This window comes from Myxocyprinus asiaticus, chromosome 18, assembly GCF_019703515.2.
Source record: "Myxocyprinus asiaticus isolate MX2 ecotype Aquarium Trade chromosome 18, UBuf_Myxa_2, whole genome shotgun sequence".
In the NCBI taxonomy this organism is placed as follows: Eukaryota; Metazoa; Chordata; class Actinopteri; order Cypriniformes; family Catostomidae; genus Myxocyprinus; species Myxocyprinus asiaticus.
This window is the reverse complement of record NC_059361.1, coordinates 35,125,776-35,147,608: the sequence shown is the minus strand read 5'-3', so window position 1 is coordinate 35,147,608 and position 21,833 is coordinate 35,125,776. Positions and strand designations below refer to the sequence as shown.

The 21,833-nt window shown below is 41.6% G+C and overlaps 1 protein-coding gene across 2 annotated transcripts in view; it reads left to right on the top strand.

Annotated features, from left to right (window-relative positions):
- Positions 1-21,833, top strand: part of LOC127455746 (xylosyl- and glucuronyltransferase LARGE2s-like) — a 195,343-nt gene that overhangs the window by 45,942 nt on the left and 127,568 nt on the right. Inside the window, exon 1 of one of the 2 annotated variants that reach the window (XM_051723847.1) lies at positions 14,232-14,899. The exons of the other annotated variant lie outside the window; for it this stretch is intronic. The gene's annotated coding sequence lies outside the window, so the exon portion shown is untranslated. Of the gene's footprint in view, positions 1-14,231; positions 14,900-21,833 lie in introns of those variants that run through there. 2 annotated transcript variants of the gene reach the window in all.

Below are 21,833 nucleotides of genomic sequence, written 5' to 3'. Positions count from 1 at the left end.
AAGGTTCGCTTTCTCAACGCCCCCATCTCCCAGATCGGCCTATTCGGCGACACCGTCGAGGACTTCGCCCAGCAGTTCTTGGCGGTGAGGAAGCAGACGGAAGCTATACAACACATCTTGCCCCGGCACGGCTCAAGATCCCGTATCCCGTCTGCTCGCCGAGGGTGTCCCCCTGCGGCGGCAAAGTCCCAGCCGGCTCTGCCTCAGCCTGAGTCCAGTTTTCGGCCCCAGCATAGAGCCCCCCACAGGAAGCTGATGCCCCCCACCTCACGGGCCGGCACGAGGACCCGGAAGTCTCCTAAGCGCCCCTGAGACGGGCGACCCAGGGGGCAAGATGTCTGCTGCAAACCCGGAGCTGGTATCCAGACCACTCCATCCCCCGGTCTTTTATGTTCGCTGCACCCCGAACAGGCTGACGTTGACATTCTCAATAAAAGAGCAGTTTCCTCACTTCCAGGGTCACATAGCCAGTGTTTACGACAGCTGTTATCATGGCAACCGGGCACTGAGCACCTGCGACTTAGATGCCGCGAACGTGGGCCCCCCGCCTTCGCGCGTCCGGTCGCACCACACTCACACCCACGGCCAGGTGGTTGTGACGGACTACGAGGATGGTCAAAAAGTCCCTCCTCCCCCGTTGCTGACCCCCCCCAACGCCGGGTACATGGAGCAAGGTAAGTGCTTCGAGGGTCTCCTCAGCACAGCCACGAGTTCGAGACGAAGCGAGGCTCCTCGACATGGCATCCCCACACTTGAAGGTGTATGTGGCCGCCATAGCGGCACACCACGATACAGTGGACGGTAAGTCCTTAGGGAAGCACGACCTGATCATCAGGTTACTGAGAGGCAACTGGAGGCTGAATCCTCCTAGGCCAAGCCTGTTCCCTTCATGGGATCTCTCCATGGTCCTCCTGGGCCTTCGTGGAGCCCCCTTTGAGCCGCTAGAGTCAGTCGAGTTGAAAGCCCTCTCCTTGAAGAGGGCCCTCCTGATTGCACTCACCTCCATCAAGAGGGTTGGGGACCTGCAAGCGTTCTCTGTCAGCGATACCTGCCTGGAGTTCAGACCCCGGCCGGGCTATGTGCCCAAGGTTCCCACAACCCCCTTCAGGGACCAGGTGGTGAACCTGCAAGTGCTGCCCCAGGAGGAGGCAGACCCAGCCCTGTTGTTGCTGTGTCCGGTGCGTACTTTACACATCTACTTGGATTACACGCAGAGCTTTAGACGCTCTGAGCAGCTCTTTGTCTGCTTTGGCGGACAGTGGAAAGGGAATGCTGTCTCCAAACAGAGGCTTTCCCACTGGATCGTGGATGCAATCACTATGGCATACCAGGCCCAGGCCATGCCCGCCCCTTCGGGAATAGGAGCACACTCCACAAGGAGTCTGGCATCCTTGTGGGCACTGGCTCATGGCACCTCTCTAGCAGACATCTGCAGGGCAGCGAGCTGGGCGACATCCAATACCTTCACGAGATTTTACAATCTCCGGGTTGAGCCGGTTTCGTCCCGTGTTCTGTCATGTACGAACAGGTAAGTTCAGGAATACGGACAGCTGGCCGGGTGTATCGCTTGCATTTAGCAGCTTTCCCCTCCAAAGAGGCGAAGATGTGCACTTCTTTTCCCATGCGAGTTTACAAACCAGTGAACCCTGGATGTCCTTCCTCCCTAGCCCTGTGGCTCGCAAATTCAGCGGAGGAATTCACAGCCGGAACCGGTACGTGTGCTAATATGCCCTTACTGAGGTAGGTGCTCCACAGGTGCCAGTTACTCCGGTAACCCCCTGTGATGTATTTTCCGCAGTACGGTCTCCCTGTCGGCAGACCTGTGTCTCCCTTCGACAGAGTCCTCTCTGTCCCGGTTGCCGTGTTTGTAGAGCTGCTACCCTTTCAGGCAGGACCTACCACCACGCCTCTTCCATGTGTGGCTCTGAGCCCACATGACGTGCTTGCCACATGTTACCTCCCCTCCGGGCAGGATGTGGTCTCTGCGGGGTCTTTTCCCCCCTGAAAGAATAGGATAGGAAAAGAACACCTTCTCCGGATAACTGAATACTCTGTGGAGAGAAAATATATAGAGAAAAGGCCGCAGCTGGCGTAGTCTGCTCCCATTTTAGATACGTCTCCCCGGTCTGCACCGGTCTACATGCAGACCGGTGCACCTGCTACAGTACAGTCCACGTAACACGGTTCAGCTAGTTGTGGCATTTCATATAGGGACCCCTAGTGTCACTACATCGACACAACGTTGAGTGAGTGACAGAAGGGGAACGTCTCGGTTACTATCGGAACCTCTATTCCCTGATGGAGTGAATGAGACGTTGTGTCCCCCCGCCATAATGCTGTACTACCCACTGAAATGGCTGGGACCCTGTCTCAGCTCCTCAGCACAAAACCTGAATGAGTGGTTGCGAGACAGCTCCTTTTATACCCATATGTCCAGGGGAGTGGCATGCAAATACCACTCGCCAATTTTCATTGGCCTTTTATCAAAGACCAGAGGTGTTTCGGGCTCCCAAGAGTGACCCCTATTGTCACTACATTGACACAACGTCTTGTTCCCTCCATCAGGGAACTGAGGTTTTGCAAGTAACCAGTACATTTTTTGAAAGGAGAGTTAGTGTATTGTTTTATTGTGGCATTTGTGGTGATGACAGGGAAAGTGACCTTTTGGATTGGGGGAGATACATTCTGAGAATCTCAGCCCAAGAAACTGCTAAAAAAAAAACGAACCAAAAATTTTCATATTTACATGATTTATCTCTGGGTGTAAATAAGGTTGCTCCAAAAAAAAAAAAAAAAATGTATCCTAGTGTCCAAAAATGTCTCCATGTGTCTAGATCAAAAGGTTTTTAAGATCATGAGAAACATTTCAGGCAAGTGTTTCAAAACTTTTGACCGGTAGTGTACAATCAGTTAAAATATGTACAGCAATCTCTCTGAGTACATTCAGAGTTCCACAAGGCTCAATACTCCCACTTCATTTTATTCTATATATAAATGATTTACCTTTAGCTTGTCAAATTCAAACTCTTATATGCTGATGACACTGTCATCTTTACATCACATAATAACTTGGAACAAATAACAACCACACTGAATGAAGACATGAATTCTTTGCATACATGTTAAATCACAATCATCTCTCATTAAATATGAAGAAAACAGAAGCAATGTTTTTTCATACATCTCTTAAACATATTTCAGTTCAAAATCCCATTACTATAGCCAATCAACCCCTTACTATTACACAACATTATAAATACCTTGGTCTTACTCTTGATACACACCTAAAATACAAACCACATATAAACAAACTAGTGAAACAATTAAATCAAAAATTATTTGTCCTTATCTTTCTTAAACTGTAGCTCATTTATACCTTAATTCAATTATATTGTCATCTATTTCTTACTGTTTAACTATCTGGTCTTTTACTACCCAAGATGCTCTAGATCTCATTATACAAATTTATAATAAAGTTCATAAAATATTATTTGTACTCCCTCTTTACACCCATCATTATTTGGTTTTACAAAACTCGAATTCACTCAATTTTGAAAATTATTGCAACTAAATTATATTATCAAATTCAAAATGGACTACTTCCTCCTGTAATTTGTACTTTATTGCTATACTTTATTTTTATTTATTTTTGTATTGCTTTGTTTCTTTTTGCTTTTTTCTGCCACTAAATTTGTAATCTTTTTTTCTTTTTTTCCCACTTTTTATTATCGATCCTTATTCTTGCTAATACTTTTTCTTTTTCTTTTTCTTTTTTTCCCTCTTCTTTGTGTCTGTAGGATAGGAACCCATTGAAAATCAGATCTTCTGAATTGGGCCAGAAAAACTTTGTTTGTGCTTTTAAACTCCACTGTATAAACAAATAAACTCAAACTACAGTACATGTCAGTGGTTCTGTGTAAATGGTTCTTGTTCTTAATTGGTTTTAAAATATATTTTTATGTATCTTTATGTATTCATTTCTATTCATTTAAATATTTGGTGGAAACATCTGAACAAAAAAGGTAGGGGTTATTACAGACTATATAGGAGAGTGGTCGCTTTAAGATCACGGGGTAACAGACGTTAGGACCTCAGAAAGATGATTATTAAAGGTCATGGGGGTGGCCACTTCAATATCATGGGGCGATCAACCTTCAGACCCCTGGGGCACCTATTAAGTGTTTCGACTCAGATAAGGAGCACCCAAACTCAATGTCTAAATCTTTATTTTTAAATCTTTTTCTTACTGATTGCTCTGTGTCATTACATTTCATTTAAATACCTGGTGGAAACACCTGAACAAGAAAGGTGGGGGGTTATTAAAGACTACGGAGGTAGTTACTTCAAGATCACAGGGTGATAGACATCAGGATCTCAGGAAGGTGTTTATTAAAGGTCATGGGGGTGGCCGTTTCAATGTCATGGGGTGATCGACCTTTGTATCCCAGGGGCACCTGTTCAGAATTTCCCGAGTTTTAAATTATTATTCTTACATTTTATTCTTATTTTTACTTGTTATCTTTTACTTTCTTTATCATTTCCATGTAAAGCACTTTGAATTACCACTGTGTATGAAATGTGCTATATAAATTAACTTGCCTTGCCCAAATGAAATGCAGCATGAGAACAGCCTTAAACTATGTTGTTGTCGTGATAGAGTGTATTTTTCATAAACAAAAATTAAGTAATCACAGATTTTGAAAGTGTTGAAATTTGGCACTATGCAGTATATATTTATTTTCCTGTCAGAATGTATTTATTTTCATCTTAGGAAAGAAAACAAAATAATATGTAACAATATAATGCTTTATCAACATTTTCCAAACAAAGCCGTCCACAGTATAAAGGTAGAAATGCACTAAAATATCACCAATTCAAGTAACATTAAATGTTCAAGTACAAGTGGGAGTTTGACTAATTGAAAGAACTACACATAGGTTGCATTTTCATTGCAATGGACATTAATTCTCTAAAACTCTCATCCTTCGCAATATTAATCTGCTGGCAGACTGTGGCTAAACCACTTTGCTACAGCAATCGTGAAGTTCATGATTTGTGTCAGGGCATCAGCGCCAGCTTCAGTTGTCACTTTGAATTCCACATGAAAGCACTTGCAGACAAAAACCATCTCATTTTGCATTTTGGTGACAGTTAAGACTTGGCATATGTCTGTGGTAATTAAAATGCTTCTTACATAGGCTGAAAAGTACTTGATTTCAGTTACAAGTTCCATCTATGCTTGTTTTGTACAACAAATAGTGTTAAGAGCTTCTTTCACCATCACTTCATCACTGACGCTGAATCACTGCTGTGTGTTTGTGGTACGTGTGTCAGTGTAATGACTCCAGGCGGACACAACGCAAAGGTTCCGTCCTTCCAACCAGTGTTTATGCTGGTTTATGCTGTATTAACGCTAAATGCGTTAATCGCGATTAAGAAAAATTAACATGTTAACGTGTGAACTCTGACAGCTCTAGTAAATACACTAAATGCCATTTCAGATGCAGATTCTGTGCCACCTTTGCAGTATAAAAATGGCTTATATTTCATCAGATTTCATCCGAACATCTTTTCGAGCTGCTGAAATCCATCCATCCATAATGTACATTCTTCCACCCACATATCCATTCAAAGGGATTCCAAACTTTTTGATCAATTAAATTCCATGACTTTTTAATGCATTTTCCAGTTGTTTGTAATGCCTGGATAAGGTTTTTTTTTTTTTAATCATTCAAATTCAAACCACTTGGTTGATGAATCATTTGTAAATCCGTTTGACTTTCATTGAAAAGAATCGACTCAATTAGAACAATAACTTTACAAATCAGATATAACAATGTGAGATTTACTCTACACAAGCAATTTCTTGCTGAGAAAATATGTTAGAGCAGAGCATACAACTAGATATATCTGTATTCAATATAGAAATTTCAATTACTTTTAACATTTGATTCATTCCCGTGACTCTTCCAGCAATATTTCTGATATTTCCATGTTTTCCATGACAGAGGAAAACCTGAAAAGTATATTTTAATTTGAAGCAAAGATTAACAGTGAAATTCATGCCATTTTACTGTGGCATATTTGCAAGGCAGATACACTCATCTATTACTTCTCTCTCTCTCTCTCTGTGTGTGTGTGTGTGTGTGTGTGTATGTGTGTAAAGCGCCCCACTTGGCCAGTAAAAGCTGTCCCCTGACTGAATGGGCTTCGCGCTAAAGGTCTAATGCATCTGTTAGGGAGTTTTTTACTGATCGTATCAAACTCTGAGAGGCGGTAATGAGATACAGGAATATGAATGGCCATCTGCCTCCATCTGCCATGACATTCCACAACTCTGATAGTTCTCTCAGAGACTCCCTACACCAAGAAGATGGTAACATGCCTCTTACCGTCTACTTGTGCCAAGAGCTTCCCCAACTCACTTTACCAAGTGTCCATTCCACTGCCAAATCCTCAGTGTCAATGTTAAAACTACTGATATGACATGAAAAGAAATGCTTAATTAAAGTGCCAAGTACAGTATGTGTGTGCCAGTGTTCTGGAGGACAGAGGCAGCTGGATGATACATTGAGGCTTAAAGAGGTTTAAAAATTTTATCACTTAAATGATGTGTCAAAATTTTGGCTATATAAAAATGTTAAAAAATTGCACTGTCCTCTTAAAATGTGCTCTATATTGGCAGTTTGCAGCAAGATAACTATCGTATACTAAAATTAAAATTAAAGCTGCATATCAATTTATATTCAAATAAAAGCACATTTTATGCCAGGTAAAGCCAACTTCACAGAAGTTTGGAAAGTACTAGTCATCCACTTTAAGTGTCCTTGTTGGACCCCACACTGTGCTTGGGGTGTGCTAATGCTAATGGAGTACTTGGGTAGTGAGATGCCCTTGTCCATCCAGCATTTCCTCTACTGCATTGCAGGGCTTTTAAAGACCCCTCCTGGCCCTGTTCTTGCCCCAGTCCTGCTAGCCTCATTAAAGGGAGTTTGACGGAGTTCAGGGTTAGACAACCATGTCATGCATCCGGATCCTGCTGAGCTAGTGCTGTGATGTACCTTTCAGTGTTTCCCATATTTTGACTCTTATGGAAAGTTATGTGTGTCTCTGGGAGTAGCACACAGTTGGTGGAAATGGGAGTATGAGACTGCAAATACACACACACACAGATTCACTGGAGAGAGAAACAGAAAGTTACAAAATAGATAAAGTTTTATTTATTTATTTATTTATTTTGTGCCTGAAATCAGACATGTGTGAATGAGTAATTTCTGTTTTCCAGGGTCTGCTTACTGCTCATGTGTTTAGATGATTAAGGTTGCATTTGTGAAGCCATGTGACATACGACTGTGTCTGGCTCTTTCTCATATGTGTTATACTCTTCTCTTTCTGCAAAATGTTTCTCTCACACTCAACATCATAGAATTAGGAAACAGTATTAGACATCTTTTACTTAAGTGCTTAAACATTCGTTCCTATATGTGCTTTGAGCGTGTCTGAGTTTAAAGGGGGTAATGCTGTTTTTTTACTTCATTATTTTCCTTGAGGTTCACTTATAATGTTAGTAAAGGTTTTTGCACAAAAAACATTCATACTATAGTATTAAAGAGCACCTATTATGGTTTTTAAATGTGCCTAATTTTGTTTTAAAGGTCTCATATAATAGATTTACATGCATCCAAGGTCAAAAACACTTTAATTTGCTCATAATTTAGATTGCAGCATTACCTTTTTTCCCAGTGTCAAAAACCACTCGTTCAATGATCCGTTCTAAAGGATTCCTTCTAAACTCCTCCTTTCAGAGAGCCTACTCTGCTCTGATTGGTCAGATGTCCCAGTCTGTTGTGATTGGTCTACTGCTGTGTAGTATAGTGTTTGAGGGTGGGTCAAAGCTGTTCGCGTGCAGCCAATGAAGACCAGAGGTGGGGTTTTTTGTAACCAAATTACATGGTTAGTACAGGAAGTAAGTCTGGAATTACTAACGACTCGGTTCTTTCTTTTGGGAGTCAATAACTCCATTTGTCGTACACTTTGATTTTTGAAACTTTGCAGACTTTTTTACACTCACAAACAGCTATATAACACACTACATGAAAGGTAATATTTGAAAAACCATAATAGGTGCTCTTTAAATTACCTTTTTCCACCAGTCTCTGGCCCTCTGTCTGAAACACATGGTTTTCTGTGCTGTCCCCTTTAAGACTTCAATATGCACGCCCACTGTGTTATGATTGGCTAACATCTTTGAAGTGCAGACACCCCCTGCCAACACTCATGAAACTGTTATATCCAAGAATAAAAGAGTGAAAACGGGCAAGCTATTTACAAAATCTACTGAAAGCACTCAGTCCAGGCAATAACAAATAGCTTTACTGTATGTCCAATTTATGTGAAGCACGCAATCAAAATATTACAGTTATTCCGACTGAAATAACAATCGAAAACTGAACAAAGTTGCCGTAATGTTGCTCCCGAATACTGTATATTATTAGGCATACTATGCTATAAAAAGCTGAGACCAGTAAAATAGTCCAGACTAAAACAAGATGTGAATGTGAAGGGTTAATAAATCTGTATCCAGATGTAATGGCCGGTTGACCCGGGTGTTCGCCTCCCTAGTGTGGCCGCTTCACATCCTGTGCATTGGGAAATAAGGGATGTTTGCCAGTTGACCGGGGAGAGGGATCGGCCTCGACTGTTTTGCTGCTTGTTTTGCAGGACAATGGGCGGGATAATGTGTTAATTTCTGACAAAATACGGAGAGTCCTGGCTAAAACAAGAGAGATGATATGGCAGCCACTAGCTTGTACTACACCATTGTCTTTCGTTGCACACATTAACAATAGTTCTATCAGAAAGACTTAAGATTATTGAAATTAATACAATTGAAAATATACTTATATTATTTGGAGTAAGCTCTGTCTTACGATTCAGCGCTCAGGTGCTGCTTGAACCGTCAGATCCTGTTGGAGGCGATGATGGCAGGGGAACAGAGCTTACAGGACGTAAACTGGTGGAGATGGGGTGGGAAGGGATGGGGGAAAAACGCGAAAGTATGCGAACAATGAGAGACAGCTGTCCGGCTTTTAAAGTGGGGCTGTATTGTGATTGGAAGAGATGCCTGATAGATGAATCCAGAGGTCCTCCTGCTAGAACTACACTTACGCTTACATTTCCACCTTCAGTGTTGAAGTAGCCCCACCTCCACAGCATACGTAATCACTGCGGCTGAGGGCTCTATCATTTCACAGCAAAGATAATGTATGTTGTGGACGTGGGGCTATTAAAATGACACAGCTCTGTGAAGTCACAATGTAGCCAATTTCTAAACAAGTCATTTTTGCAGAATAGAAAAAATAAATGCTCTTTTTGGACTGGAGAGAATGTTTTGAGTTCTGAAACTTACAGTATGTTTTAAATAGTACAATGACCTCTTAAATGTCAAAATATCAAGGAAAATTTGATTCCTAATGACATGACGCCTTCAACCAGGCTGCCATCCAATCCCTGTTTACACACAGAATAAATGATCCCACCTATATTTTCAAATAAAAATTGTAAACAAACAATAAATGTGATAGCATATGTCATTCATACATTTATTATTTTATAAAATTCCACTTGTTAAAATATGTATCTTTAACAACACATTGTCATATAAACAAGCAGTCAGTAACACAGGTCTGAAGTAACTTGACATAACAGTAATATAGTTCCAGATACAGTTGTGTTATGTTGTCTAATGTTGTACTTTAGGCTTGTGAGACTTCAACAGTTCTTATTTCATTTCGAGTTGGACATGTATAACTCGTGCATCAGTAGAAGAATAATTCAGTAACAGCCCTGACTGATGTATGAGTGTTTTTGATTCACTAAAAAGAACCGGCTCATAAGAGTCGTTTAAAAAAATAATCAAACTATACCAGAAGCGGTGTATGTTTTACGCTGCAGATTCAAAAGAACCAGCTCATTAGAGTCATTCGTTCGAGAATTATTTTTTACATTTAAATATTAAAAACAATCAGTATTTTTTTTTAAATGTAACTGGTTCAAGACAAGAACCAGTTCTCGGTACTCAACCATAGTTAGTACTGACCTTTCGAAGTGTCAGCCAATGATTACTGTGCAGTTTGCATATACACAAAGTATTTAGTTTAAAATGACATACAACTTTACAGTGATTTTCACAGTGAGGTCTTTGCCTCACTAATGATTTTAGAGTACAAAGCAACAAGAAATATTTAAAAACTGTCCAACTTTATGAAGAGATATTGAATGTTATTTTTTATTTATTAATAAATATTTACCTTAGTTTCTGAGCATCCAGAGACATCTGTTCTTGAACTAATTTAAATTCACCAAAGAACCTCTTAAGACCTTAATGTAAATTAGGACTTTTTTCTCTTCTCCAAATGCATGTTTTCAAAGCTTACTGAGCACATCTTCCACTTTCTTGCCTGTATACTCATAAAATCGGCCCTCCATGGTGCTTTTTACACTTGTCATGTGGAGGGCAAAGAGGAGCTTGACGCTGGTGTTAAGCAGAGCATTGATACCCTGACAAAAGTCATGAGGAGGCTGCTTTAGGTGTTTAATGTACAGCCAGTTGTGAGCCAACACTGCTGTGAAATTGTTTGGATCAATGTTTGCCATGCAATTTTGTTATTGTGGCATGTAATATTTAAGGCTATTAATTAACGTCCATTAACATATGAAAACTCTTAAATCCCCTAACTACGCATGCAAAAAATTGCTGTTCCATGTACGTTCTAAAACGTATTTGTCCTCATGTTACATTGCCAGACAGCAATTCTGAGTAAACTTCCCGTCGCCTTTGAAGGAATGCAATGTGAAGGTTGTACAAAGTAACATTTACCTTTAACAACATTATCAAAGTGAACATCGGGCACAACAACGGCGCTACGTCATGGGCTGCCATCTTGATTGATTAAGGTTGAATGGTTCACATGACTGCATCACATGACAACAAATACGTCATCATTTTTACATATCTCCTTTTCCCTGTCCACACTACAATGCGAAGATGCCGTTTTCAAATGTATCCACTTTGGAAAACGTTTTTTCGAAAAGCTCTGTTTTCAAACAAAAACGTATTACTGTAGATGTGGCCTAGTAGTTTACATGTTAATTTTGCTTTGTATATTTGCTATGTATAAATTTGCTCAATTTTGAACATTATTGATAGAGTATGTCTATAGAGAGAGTCTCAGGCCTTTGATCAAGGGGGTCGAATGTTAAAGATAGCCATTAAAAGTCTCCTGATCCCACCAGGGACACATCAAATATTCAGCACTTGTCTGGACATGGGCAAGCATACTCTCCCAGGGATGTTTGCTTTATCACATAAGGCACAAGAAGAGAGAGATGGAGGAAAAAGGGATATAGGTGGACAGTCCTAAGAGAGAAAGAAACAGCCCCCGCACCACCTCCAAGAGATGATCAATACCTCCTGTCTCGGCAAACAGCTGTCAACAAACTGACCACTTTCACAGCTCGCCGAAGAATCCCCATGTGGGTGTGAAGCAGGTGCTACATGGGTGGTTGTGCTGTCTGTGTTTGACCGGAACTCCTGGTGCTCTTGTGCAACTCTGCGTTTTCTGGAGCATAAAGGGCTTTTCTGTGATGGCGTATGTCTGTGGCCGCCCGGCTGAAAATAATGGCTTCTGACTGCTCACCGAAAAAGAGCACAGAGCGCGGAGAGAGAACTGCAGAGACGGCTCGGGCAACAGACTGTAATGTTGGTATGACCTCTGACCACTGACTGGACTGACTGGACTGAAGAGGAACTACTTATAATTTCCTGATGCTCCTATGTTGGTGCAGCTATCCTTATAAGGACTCTCCATAGACATAATGATTTTTATACTGTATGAACTATAGATTCTATCCCCTAACCCTACCCCTAAACCTAACCCTCACAAAAAACTTTCTGCATTTTTACATTTTCAAAAAAACATCGTTTAGTACGTTTTTTAAGCTATTTGAATTATGGGGACACTAGAAATGGCCTCATAAACCACATTTATAGCATAATACCCTTGTAATTACCAGTTTGTAACCTAAAAACATTTCCTCATAAACCACCCAAACCCGCACAAACACACACACACACGATGCCAAGAAAGTCCCTGTCCTCCAGATGCAGCACTGACAGGCCCATATGGCAAGAAATCACAGTCACACTCCGATATCTACTGCTCACCTTGGATTAGTACAGCGCATAAGGAAACTTCCTAACTGTACTTGAACTTGCTTGCTTGTCTTGTGGATCTCTAGCAGAGCTGTTTGTTTATCTATATTTTCCTCTAGCGTGATAGCACTGTTGACAGGCCTGCTGAAAGATGTGTTGTGCCATGTTTTGGTCTGATGAAACTGGTTGTCAATGAAACCTTTTATACTGGAAAGAATTTGATTGTCTATCAGCGTCGCCTATTGTACCAGAGTGAATTTGGTTGTCTGTCAGCATCACCTATTGTATCTGTATGAATTCGGTTGTCTGTCAGTGCCACCTATTGTATCAGTGTGAATATGGTTGTCTGTCAGCATCACCCATTATCGGTGTGAATATGGTTGTCTTTTAGCATCACCTATTGTGTCGGTGTGAATATGGTTGTCTGTCAGCATCACTTATTGTACCGATGTGAATTCGGTTGTCTGTCAGCGCCACCTATTGTACCGGTGAGAATTTGTTGTCTTTCAGCGTCACCTATTGTATCTGTGTGAATTTGGTTGCCTGTCAGCATCACCTATTGTACCAGTGTGAATTTGCTTGTCTTTTAGCATCACCTATTGTACCAGTGTGAATTTGGTTGTTTTTTAGCATCACCTATTGTATCAGTGTGAATAAAGTTGTCTGTCAGCATCACCTATTGTACCAGTGTGGATATGGTTGTCTGTCAGCATCACCTATTGTTTCTGTGTGAATTTGGTTGTCTGTCAGCGCCAACTATAGTACCGGTGTGAATCTGGTTGTCTTTCAGCATCAGCTATTGTATCGATGTCAGTTAGGTTGTCTGTCAGCCCAACATATTGTACCGGTGTGAATTCGGTTGTCTGTCAATGCCACCTATTGTACCGGTATTAATTTGGTTGTCTGTCAGCACCACCTATTGTACTGGTGTGAATTTGATTGTCTGTCAGTGCCACCTATTGTACAGGTGTGAATTTGGTTGTCTTTCAGCATCACCTATTGTTTCAGCGTGAATTCGGTTGTCTGTCAGCACCACCTACTGTAATGCTGTGAATTTGGTAGTCTGTTAGCTACACCTATTGTATCAGTCTGTACCTGGTTGTCTGTCAGGATCACCTATTGTACCATCATAAATGTGTTTGTCTGTCAGTATCACCTATTGTATTGGTGTAAATTTGGTTGTCTCTCAGCACCAGCTATTGTACCAGCATTAATTTTATTGTCTATCAGCATCACCTATTGTACCGTGTCAGTTTGGTTGTCTGTCAGGGCCACCTATTGTATCCGTGTGAATTCGGTTGTCTATCAGTGCCACCTGATTTTTGGTTGCAGACTTTGGTAACTTCAGCACAGTTTGTAAGTAACATTGTTTAGATTTCTTCTAAAGAGAAGTCTATCGGAGACACGTACGATTACTAGAGTCTTTTCAAGAATCTTAAGAAAAGTCTCTATTTGCTCTACATTTATTCTCATTGCTGTCTAGGAGAGGCAATTGAGATTCTAAAAAGATCTAATTTGTGATTTTCCTTTATGGGCATGCTAAACTTCATGTCCCCTCAAATCAACAACTCTCACTGAAAATAAATGACTTCCAGTTGCTTTGTGGCTACAAATCTCTGTCAGTATAAATGCCCCTTAAGAAAACAATTCATGTTATTCATATAGAATTAATGAGACCACCCTGCCCATCGTATGAAAGCAACATTTTAACACATTTTAAAAACATTAAAAACATTTTAATTTTAATTGAACATTTTGTGGAGTCTTTTCCAGACTGCCTCTGTCCTTTTTGGAAACCTGACTTAGTGTTTTCCAGTGCATTAGTCCATCCAGTGTAATACAGTATCAAGTGTACAGTATAATGTGGCAGTGTAAGTGCATGAGAGAGGGGGTAGAGAGTGGAGGCAGGAATGTGGGCAGAGACTTCACTCTGATTGGCTGAAGACAAAAGGGCCGCCACAGAGAGGGACGGATTAGCTGAGATGGGGGAGGTGCTTTGCTTGCTCTGTACCTTTCAGCTGCAGATGAGAGCACAACGGCAAGAGATTAACACTATTCACAAGCCTCGAGACGTGAGAAAGACGGAAGAGGACACAGAATGTGGCTGGGCAAGAGGGAGAAGGCGGTTTAAGGGATGCTTTGCACTCGTTGCTTTCTTGAGCTGGTCTTTGCATGAGTAGGAGGACTCTATGCACACTGGCCCCTGTCTCTCTGTTTTAAGAAGCTCTCCGATCCTTTGAGGCACGTACTCTGTCATTTCAACCTTCATTGGACTTTTCCTCTAAGATTCTGGAGCATCTTCTATCACCTTGTTTTGTCCAAAAGATTAAGGGATATTTGTGTCATGCAATGATTTCATAACCACTAAAGGGTTTCGATTGAGAGTTGCTTCAGGTTTCTCAGTCTCTTTCTTTCTCTCTCTCTCTCTCTCTCTCTCTCTCTCTCTCTCTCTCTCACTCACTCTCTCTCTCCATCGTTTTGTGGTCATGTATTGAAATCATTAGTTCATACATTGAGGGCACACCTGTCTCTCGAATTCACTCACTTGGATTTAACCAGAATTCTGCAGCCGGAATTTTAAAACACTTTTGTAATTTTTCCAGCATGGATATTGGGATTGCTGCATACTTGCTTTCAGACTGAATCTAAAGCTGAAAGCTGCCTGCACAAGCCAAGGTGAAAAGGGTGAGAACTTTTTATCTGTCTTACTTCGTTCATGCTTTTCCCCCCAGTATATTATAATGTCATAAAATAAAATGAACCTCTTTTTGTTTTGAAGATAAGGAATGTTAGCATTAATTTCTCCTGCATTAAAGAGAAGCCTTTTGAAGCCAACAGAGATGAATCAATATTTTAATTATAAATGTCATAATGTAAATGGGTATTTGACACGAAATGTCAAAACACATGGTATGACATGCAATAATTCTTCTAAAACTATTTTAAACATTTTTCAACTGTTCTATATATATAAAAAAATTACTATTATTTTTTAAATCCAGGTGCATGTATATTATTATACGTGCAGTTTTATGACCTCATATTAACTGAGAGATTACATGGAATATTTATACTTTGAAAAATATAACACTGCAGGTAATTTTAAAATTTTTAAAGACATTCACATTTGTTTATACATACAGCTTAAATTTTAACCTAAAGTCTTTATGTTGAATAAAATAAAAGTTAATGTACATATTATATGTAAGCTACTCATACTGTATATATCTTAGGAACTGATTTTGTTAACCCTTAACCTTTGTGTAACACTAAACACTGCACCCACTTACAGTAGTAGTATCCACATGAGTCTTTGTGATTTTCAAAGTGCTTAGTCATAGAAGGGACCATCTATTGTGAGAGACTTATTAAAATAGCACAATTTACTTGCTTGTAAATATAAACTCACCTTTACACCAGCTGCTGGTTGTCACATTAAAACTTTTTGTGTGTGTGTTTGACGGAGGATGACTGCTCTTTAACTGTGTGTGTGTGTGTGTGTGTGTGTGTGTGTGTGTGTGTGTACACAAGGAGACTCTGGTCTCTGGATACCGGAAAGGTTACTGCCAATTGAACCACATTTCTCTCCACTGAAGCAAATATGTAGAGTTCCCTCTGTGACCCTCCCAGCAGCTGTTATTCTCTTAACACACTCCACTGTCTCTCTCTTTACTCTGTAACTCAGCATTTAGCAATCTCACGCTCACAGCTCTCTATACAGCACTGTCCCTATTTCACATCACACAGCCTGAGCAATCTTCAATCAGTGTGTGTGTGTGTGTGTGTGTGTGTTTGTACACATTTAGGGGGAGGGGTTTATGAACTGTATGTTAGAATAGTGTGTATGTTCTCAGGGGAGTGATTTGTGAGAAATTGTGTTAATGTGATGAAATGGGTGTGTTTATTGTCCTTTTGTTAGTGACAATGAGTCACTAACAAATGTGGGGCATGAAGTATTTTAATTCAACCTTCCCCAGCTTCAGCATGTCTTTCTAACATGATTTTCTAACGAACTTTCTCCTCATTTATCAAGTCATGCTTAAGTCAGGCTCTTTAGTGTCTTTACACAGGTACAACAAGATTTGTTTTTTAAAGATCTTTGCTGCTTGTTAAATTTACTTCATTAAATTAAACTAAAGCAACACAATTCTAGAACATTTTGTTACATGTTTTGATACTTTTTGTGGTGTTAATGTAGCATTGATTTCCCAGCATGCTTTGCACGAAAGTCGATAGGGAGAGTAAAAGTTACAATTGAGAATTGTATGTGTAATGTGTTTTTGTGCAAGATGAATATAAATACGGATACTTGTTAGTGTTTAATGTTTTGTTAAGTTGAGATTTAGAAGAGTTTCTGTTATGTTGGAGTTTTGGGGGTTACCATTATGGTGAAGAGTGCAACTTGAGCTAACAATGAGGACAGGTTGATATCACACATGAAAGTGATTGCTCGCTTTATTAAGCAATTTCTGTGCTAACCATAGTATAGTTACTAAAATGCACTCTGTGGTGCTTCCAACCAGCATGCATTTAGCATGCTAGCTTTCACTTTCACTAGTTAGTACATAAAGAAATAAAGGAGATTTATTTGAGTTACACTGACACATGTAATTTTGTTGGGTTTACCAAGTTCAACTAAGTTTTCTCTACACAAAGTGTTTGTGTAGAGATTACATAGAAATTTTAAGTTAAGAAAACTAATTTCAAACATGTCCACTGTCTACAATTGCATCAAGTTCAGCCAAATAACTTTTCTTTTCAGTGCGACATTGTTGCATTTGGGTAATTGACACATGTCCATAAATATTTTTTAATCAACATCAAGATTTTAGGTTAAAATGTAGGCTATGTGAATGTGTAAGGGAAAGTGTAAATTTAAGGTGCTTTGGCTGATCAACTTTTTTTCACCGTTTTAATCATCTTTTAACTTCACAGGTTAATTATTTTTGTAATTCTGTTTGATGCTGCTAGTGCCACAGAAATTGCATACTTTGACAGCTTAGCATTAAAGGTAAAGCACTATACACTATCTTACTGTCTCTGTGCATTTACATCATAAGTGGAGACGCCACTCCCACTTAACTCATTTTCTGAGGTAGCTGCTCAGCACAGCTTAGAGATGTATGTGCAGGAGAATAAAGGGTAGTTTTAAATGCTTCCTTGGAGCCTGGCCAAAGCTTTCCCCTGCTATAGTGCTGATGGTATTGCAGGACATTTAAACCCATTTTACAGCCTGCCAGAATGGGCAGTATACTGACAGTGCTGGTGCAAAATACTTCACTCATTCATATGTCTCTGAAGTTGTCGTTACCTTGTGAACAAGCTCTGTGTTTGGTTGTGGTGGTGGTCACCAACTGTGTACACACACATGGCCCATGCTTGGCTTAGGGTGATTAGATGCCCACTCTTTATCCTTCTAAACCACACATACTGTACACACAGACAAGGTCTGACAGATGGCCTTCCATGAGAGGAAGACAGTGATCCTTTATCACCTTGTCCTGTGTTATTTCATTTGAAGAAATGAAACAGGATGTCTGATTGCGCCAAAAGGGCAGTTTAGTAGGGATAATGACCCCCAACCTCTCCACACTTTAATACTGGACCAGCATGTTCAACTGAATTCTTTATTTTCTCCTCAATTTGCATTCAGATGGCTCTTTTTCATACTTTCCTGCATATTCAATTTGTGTACTTCCTTCCTTCATCTCTCTCTCTTTCATTCTCAGAGTACATCACAAATGTGATGTGTTCCACATTAACGGAGTCCAAATTGATTGTGAGTGTTCTGGTTTTGGATGAAATGTCCTTAGTTACACACATGGGTGCTTCTGAAGTGGTCTCAATCTAACAGGATGAATCTCATGAAAACTGCCCAGGTCATATTTCACCCCAAAATCAAAATAACTTTTAAGGCCATAAAGATTTTTTACACTGTGACTGACAACAATGCTTAATTGTCATGAAAATAATGTCTCACACACACACAGAAATTAAACCTTTTATGCTCTATATATAACGCATGACTTGCTTGTTAAGTGCCTTGACAGAACTGGGGGAGTGTTGACAAGTGTATTTACAGGCTGAATAAATATATCAAATGTTCCCCCTCACAGGTACACACACAGATCTGTATGACCTCTCAGTCTTAATGGAAAACCTTGCCACAGGTCTCATTGCTAACACTAGAGGCCTCTCTTTGTTGTTGTAACGTTGCTGGAAACAGGCAGACAAAGAGACGATGATGTAGGAGTGATGAACCCAAGTGCAGTTTAATTTACAATTGTGGAATCCAAAAAACCCTGACTACAAATGTGAAACATAAACTTCAAAATAAACTTGACAAAACATAAACTTGACAAAACATAAACTAAACTAAACTTGGCTTGGCTTCGTTAGAACAAAACAAAGTTACATTAACAATACCTGATGAGAGACAATGGCAAACATGAGGGCTTAAATACACAGACATGGGTAACAAGACAACCAATGAACAGACAGAACTATAAACAATATAACAAGACTAATAAACTTAAACCAATGACAAACTAGAACTGATAACAAAGTAATCAAACAATGAACCAATTAAAACAAGACACTTGAACAGGGGAAACACATGACAAGATCACATGAGGGAACAGGAAATCACATGACATAACAGGAACTAAACTTGAAAATAAAAGACATGAAAAAACATGAACAAAACACATCTAGACTTGACATATCCCCCCCTCTAAGGGCAGCTCCTGACGCCCCAAAATAAAGACAAAGTGTTCAAGAGGGAGCTGGGGGGGGGGCTGTGGCGACTTGACGTGGTAGACGTGAGCGCTGGCTCGTGGAGCAGAGGCGGGCCTGGACCGTGGAGCAGAGGCGGGCCTGGACCGTGGCCTGGACCGTGGAACTGAGGCTTGGCGGTGACATGACATGGGGCAGAATCTGGCGTGGCGGTGACATGGCATGGGGCAGACTCTGGCGTGGCGGTGACATGGCATGGGGCAGACTCTGGGGAGCCGGTGACATGGCATGGGGCAGACTCTGGGGAGCCGGTGACATGGCATGGGGCAGACTCTGGGGAGCCGGTGACATGGCATGGGGCAGACTCTGGCGTGCCAGTGACATGGCATGGGGCAGACCCTGGCGTGCCGGTGACATGGCATGGGGAAGACCCTGGCGTGGCGGTGACATGGCCTGGGGCAGACCCAGGCGTGGCGGTGACATGGCCTGGGGTAGACTCTGGCGTGGCGGTGACATGGCCTGGCGAAGACTCTGGCGTGGCGGTGACATGGCCTGGGGCAGACTCTGGCGTGGTGGTGACATGGCTTGGAGCTGACTCTGGCGTGGCTGTGACATGGCCTGGAGCTGACTCTGGCGTGGCTGTGACATGGCCTGGAGCTAACTCTGGCGTGGCTGTGACATGGCCTGGAGCTGACTCTGGCTTGGCGGCCATGATGTGGGGCAAAGTCGTGGAAGGCGGAGCCGTGGTAGGCTCGAGGAGTGAAGCCATGGAAGGCAGAGCCATTGTAGGCTCGAGATTAAGAGTCTTGGATGATTGGGAAAAGATCTCAGTGGTCGTGAACATGAGCAGTGTCTTGGGAGCGATCTCTGTGGTTGTGGGCATGGACTGAGTCTCGGAAACGACCTCTGTGGTCGTTGGTGTAGACAGAGACTCGGGTACGACCTCCGTGGTCGTGAACATGGGCAGAGACTTGGAAACAACCTCCGTGGTTGTGTACATGGGCAGAGACTCGGAGACGACCTCTATGGTCGTGAACATGGGCAGAGACTCGGAAATGACCTCTGTGGTCGTGTACATGGGCAGAGACTCGGAGACAACCTCTGTGGTCGTGAACATGGGCAGAGACTAGGAAATGACCTCTGTGGTCGTGTACATGGGCAAAGACTCAGAGACGACCTCCGTGGTCGTGTACATGGGCAGAGACTTGGAAACGACCTCCATGGTCGTGTACATGGGCAGAGACTCAGAGACGACCTCTGTGGTCGTGTACATGGGCAAAGACTCGGAGACGACCTCCTTGGTCGTGTACATGGTCAGAGACTTGGAAATGAAACTTTTCTTCTCCTTCTCCTCCTCCGGATGGACGAAGTTCACAATGCTGGCTCTGGGACAGACGAGGCTGGCAACGCTGGCTCTGGGACGGACGAGGCTGGCAACGCTGGCTCTGGGACGGACGAGGCTGGCAACGCTGGCTCTGGGACGGACGAGGCTGGCAACGCTGGCTCTGGGATGGACGAGACTCTAGCTCATTGGCTGTGGCAGGCATGGGCGTAGGCTCATTGGCCGTGGCAGGTGTGGGCATTGGCTCATTGGCCGTGGCATGGGACTCCCGCTCTGCACCTGCCTCCCCCACAGTGAATGTAGGACCAGTGATCTGCAGGGCAAGGTTGATATACTGAGCGAGGCTGAGGGAATTGCAACCACCAGGCATCAGGGAGGAAATTGGCTCAGTTAATCTGAAACGGAAACAGTCTTTGAGGGCGACCACATTAAAGTCCACCTCGCTGGCCAGAGAGCAGAAGTCCCCCACATATTCCTCCAGGGATCGATTCCCCTGATGTAGGCGCAGTAGTTGGACCGCTGGGTTCATGGTTGGTGATCAGGTATTCTGTAACGTTGCTGGAAACAGGCAGACAAAGAGATGATGATGTAGGAGTGATGAACCCAAGTGCAGTTAAATTTACAGTTGTGGAATCCAAAAAACCCTGACTACAAACGTGAAACATAAACATGAACTTCAATATAAACTTGACCAAACATAAACTTGACATAAACTAAACTAAACTAAACTAAACTAAACTAAACTTGGCTTGGCTTGAGGGCTTAAATACACAGACATGGGTAACAAGACAACCAATGAACAGACAGAACTATAAACAATATAACAAGACTAATACACTTAAACTAATGACAAACTAGAACTGATAACAAAGTAATCAAACAATGAACCAATGAAAACAAGACACATGAACAGGGGAAACACATGACAAGATCACATGAGGGAACAGGAAATCACGTGGCTAAACTTGAAAATAAAAGACATGAAAAAACATGAACAAAACACATCTAGACGTGACAGTTGTGAGATGAATTATGCAATTCAAGAGTCCACAATGCTGTTTTTAGCATTGAGGTCAGTTTCAGCAAAGGAGCTTTTGATGATGTTTTAAAGGACTGGGTTCATAATCCCACACTCACGTCTGTTGAATCATGCAAATAAAGATTGCAGGTTTATTGTGAAAAATGTTACACAAGACTTAGAGATTAACTTGACCTGCCCTGAATAAGGATCGGCCTTACCACCCACATCCTTTATCAGTGTACACAGATAAACACACAGAAAGCATTAATTACTAGAGGGTCAGCACCCACAGCACTGAAGCAGTTTTTAAAATTGATTTTCTACATTCATATAGAGGTAGTAAGGAAATTAATATTATTTTGTTTTCCATTCATTTTACTAATTATGAACCTTACCATCCCAAAGTCCCTTTAAGGCAGGGGTTGCCAACCTTATCGTGACAGAGAGAGGTATCTGAAAGAGTAAAACCATTATTTAAAAAAAGGTGCACTCAGGTTAAGGAATGTTGTGCTGCATCTCAT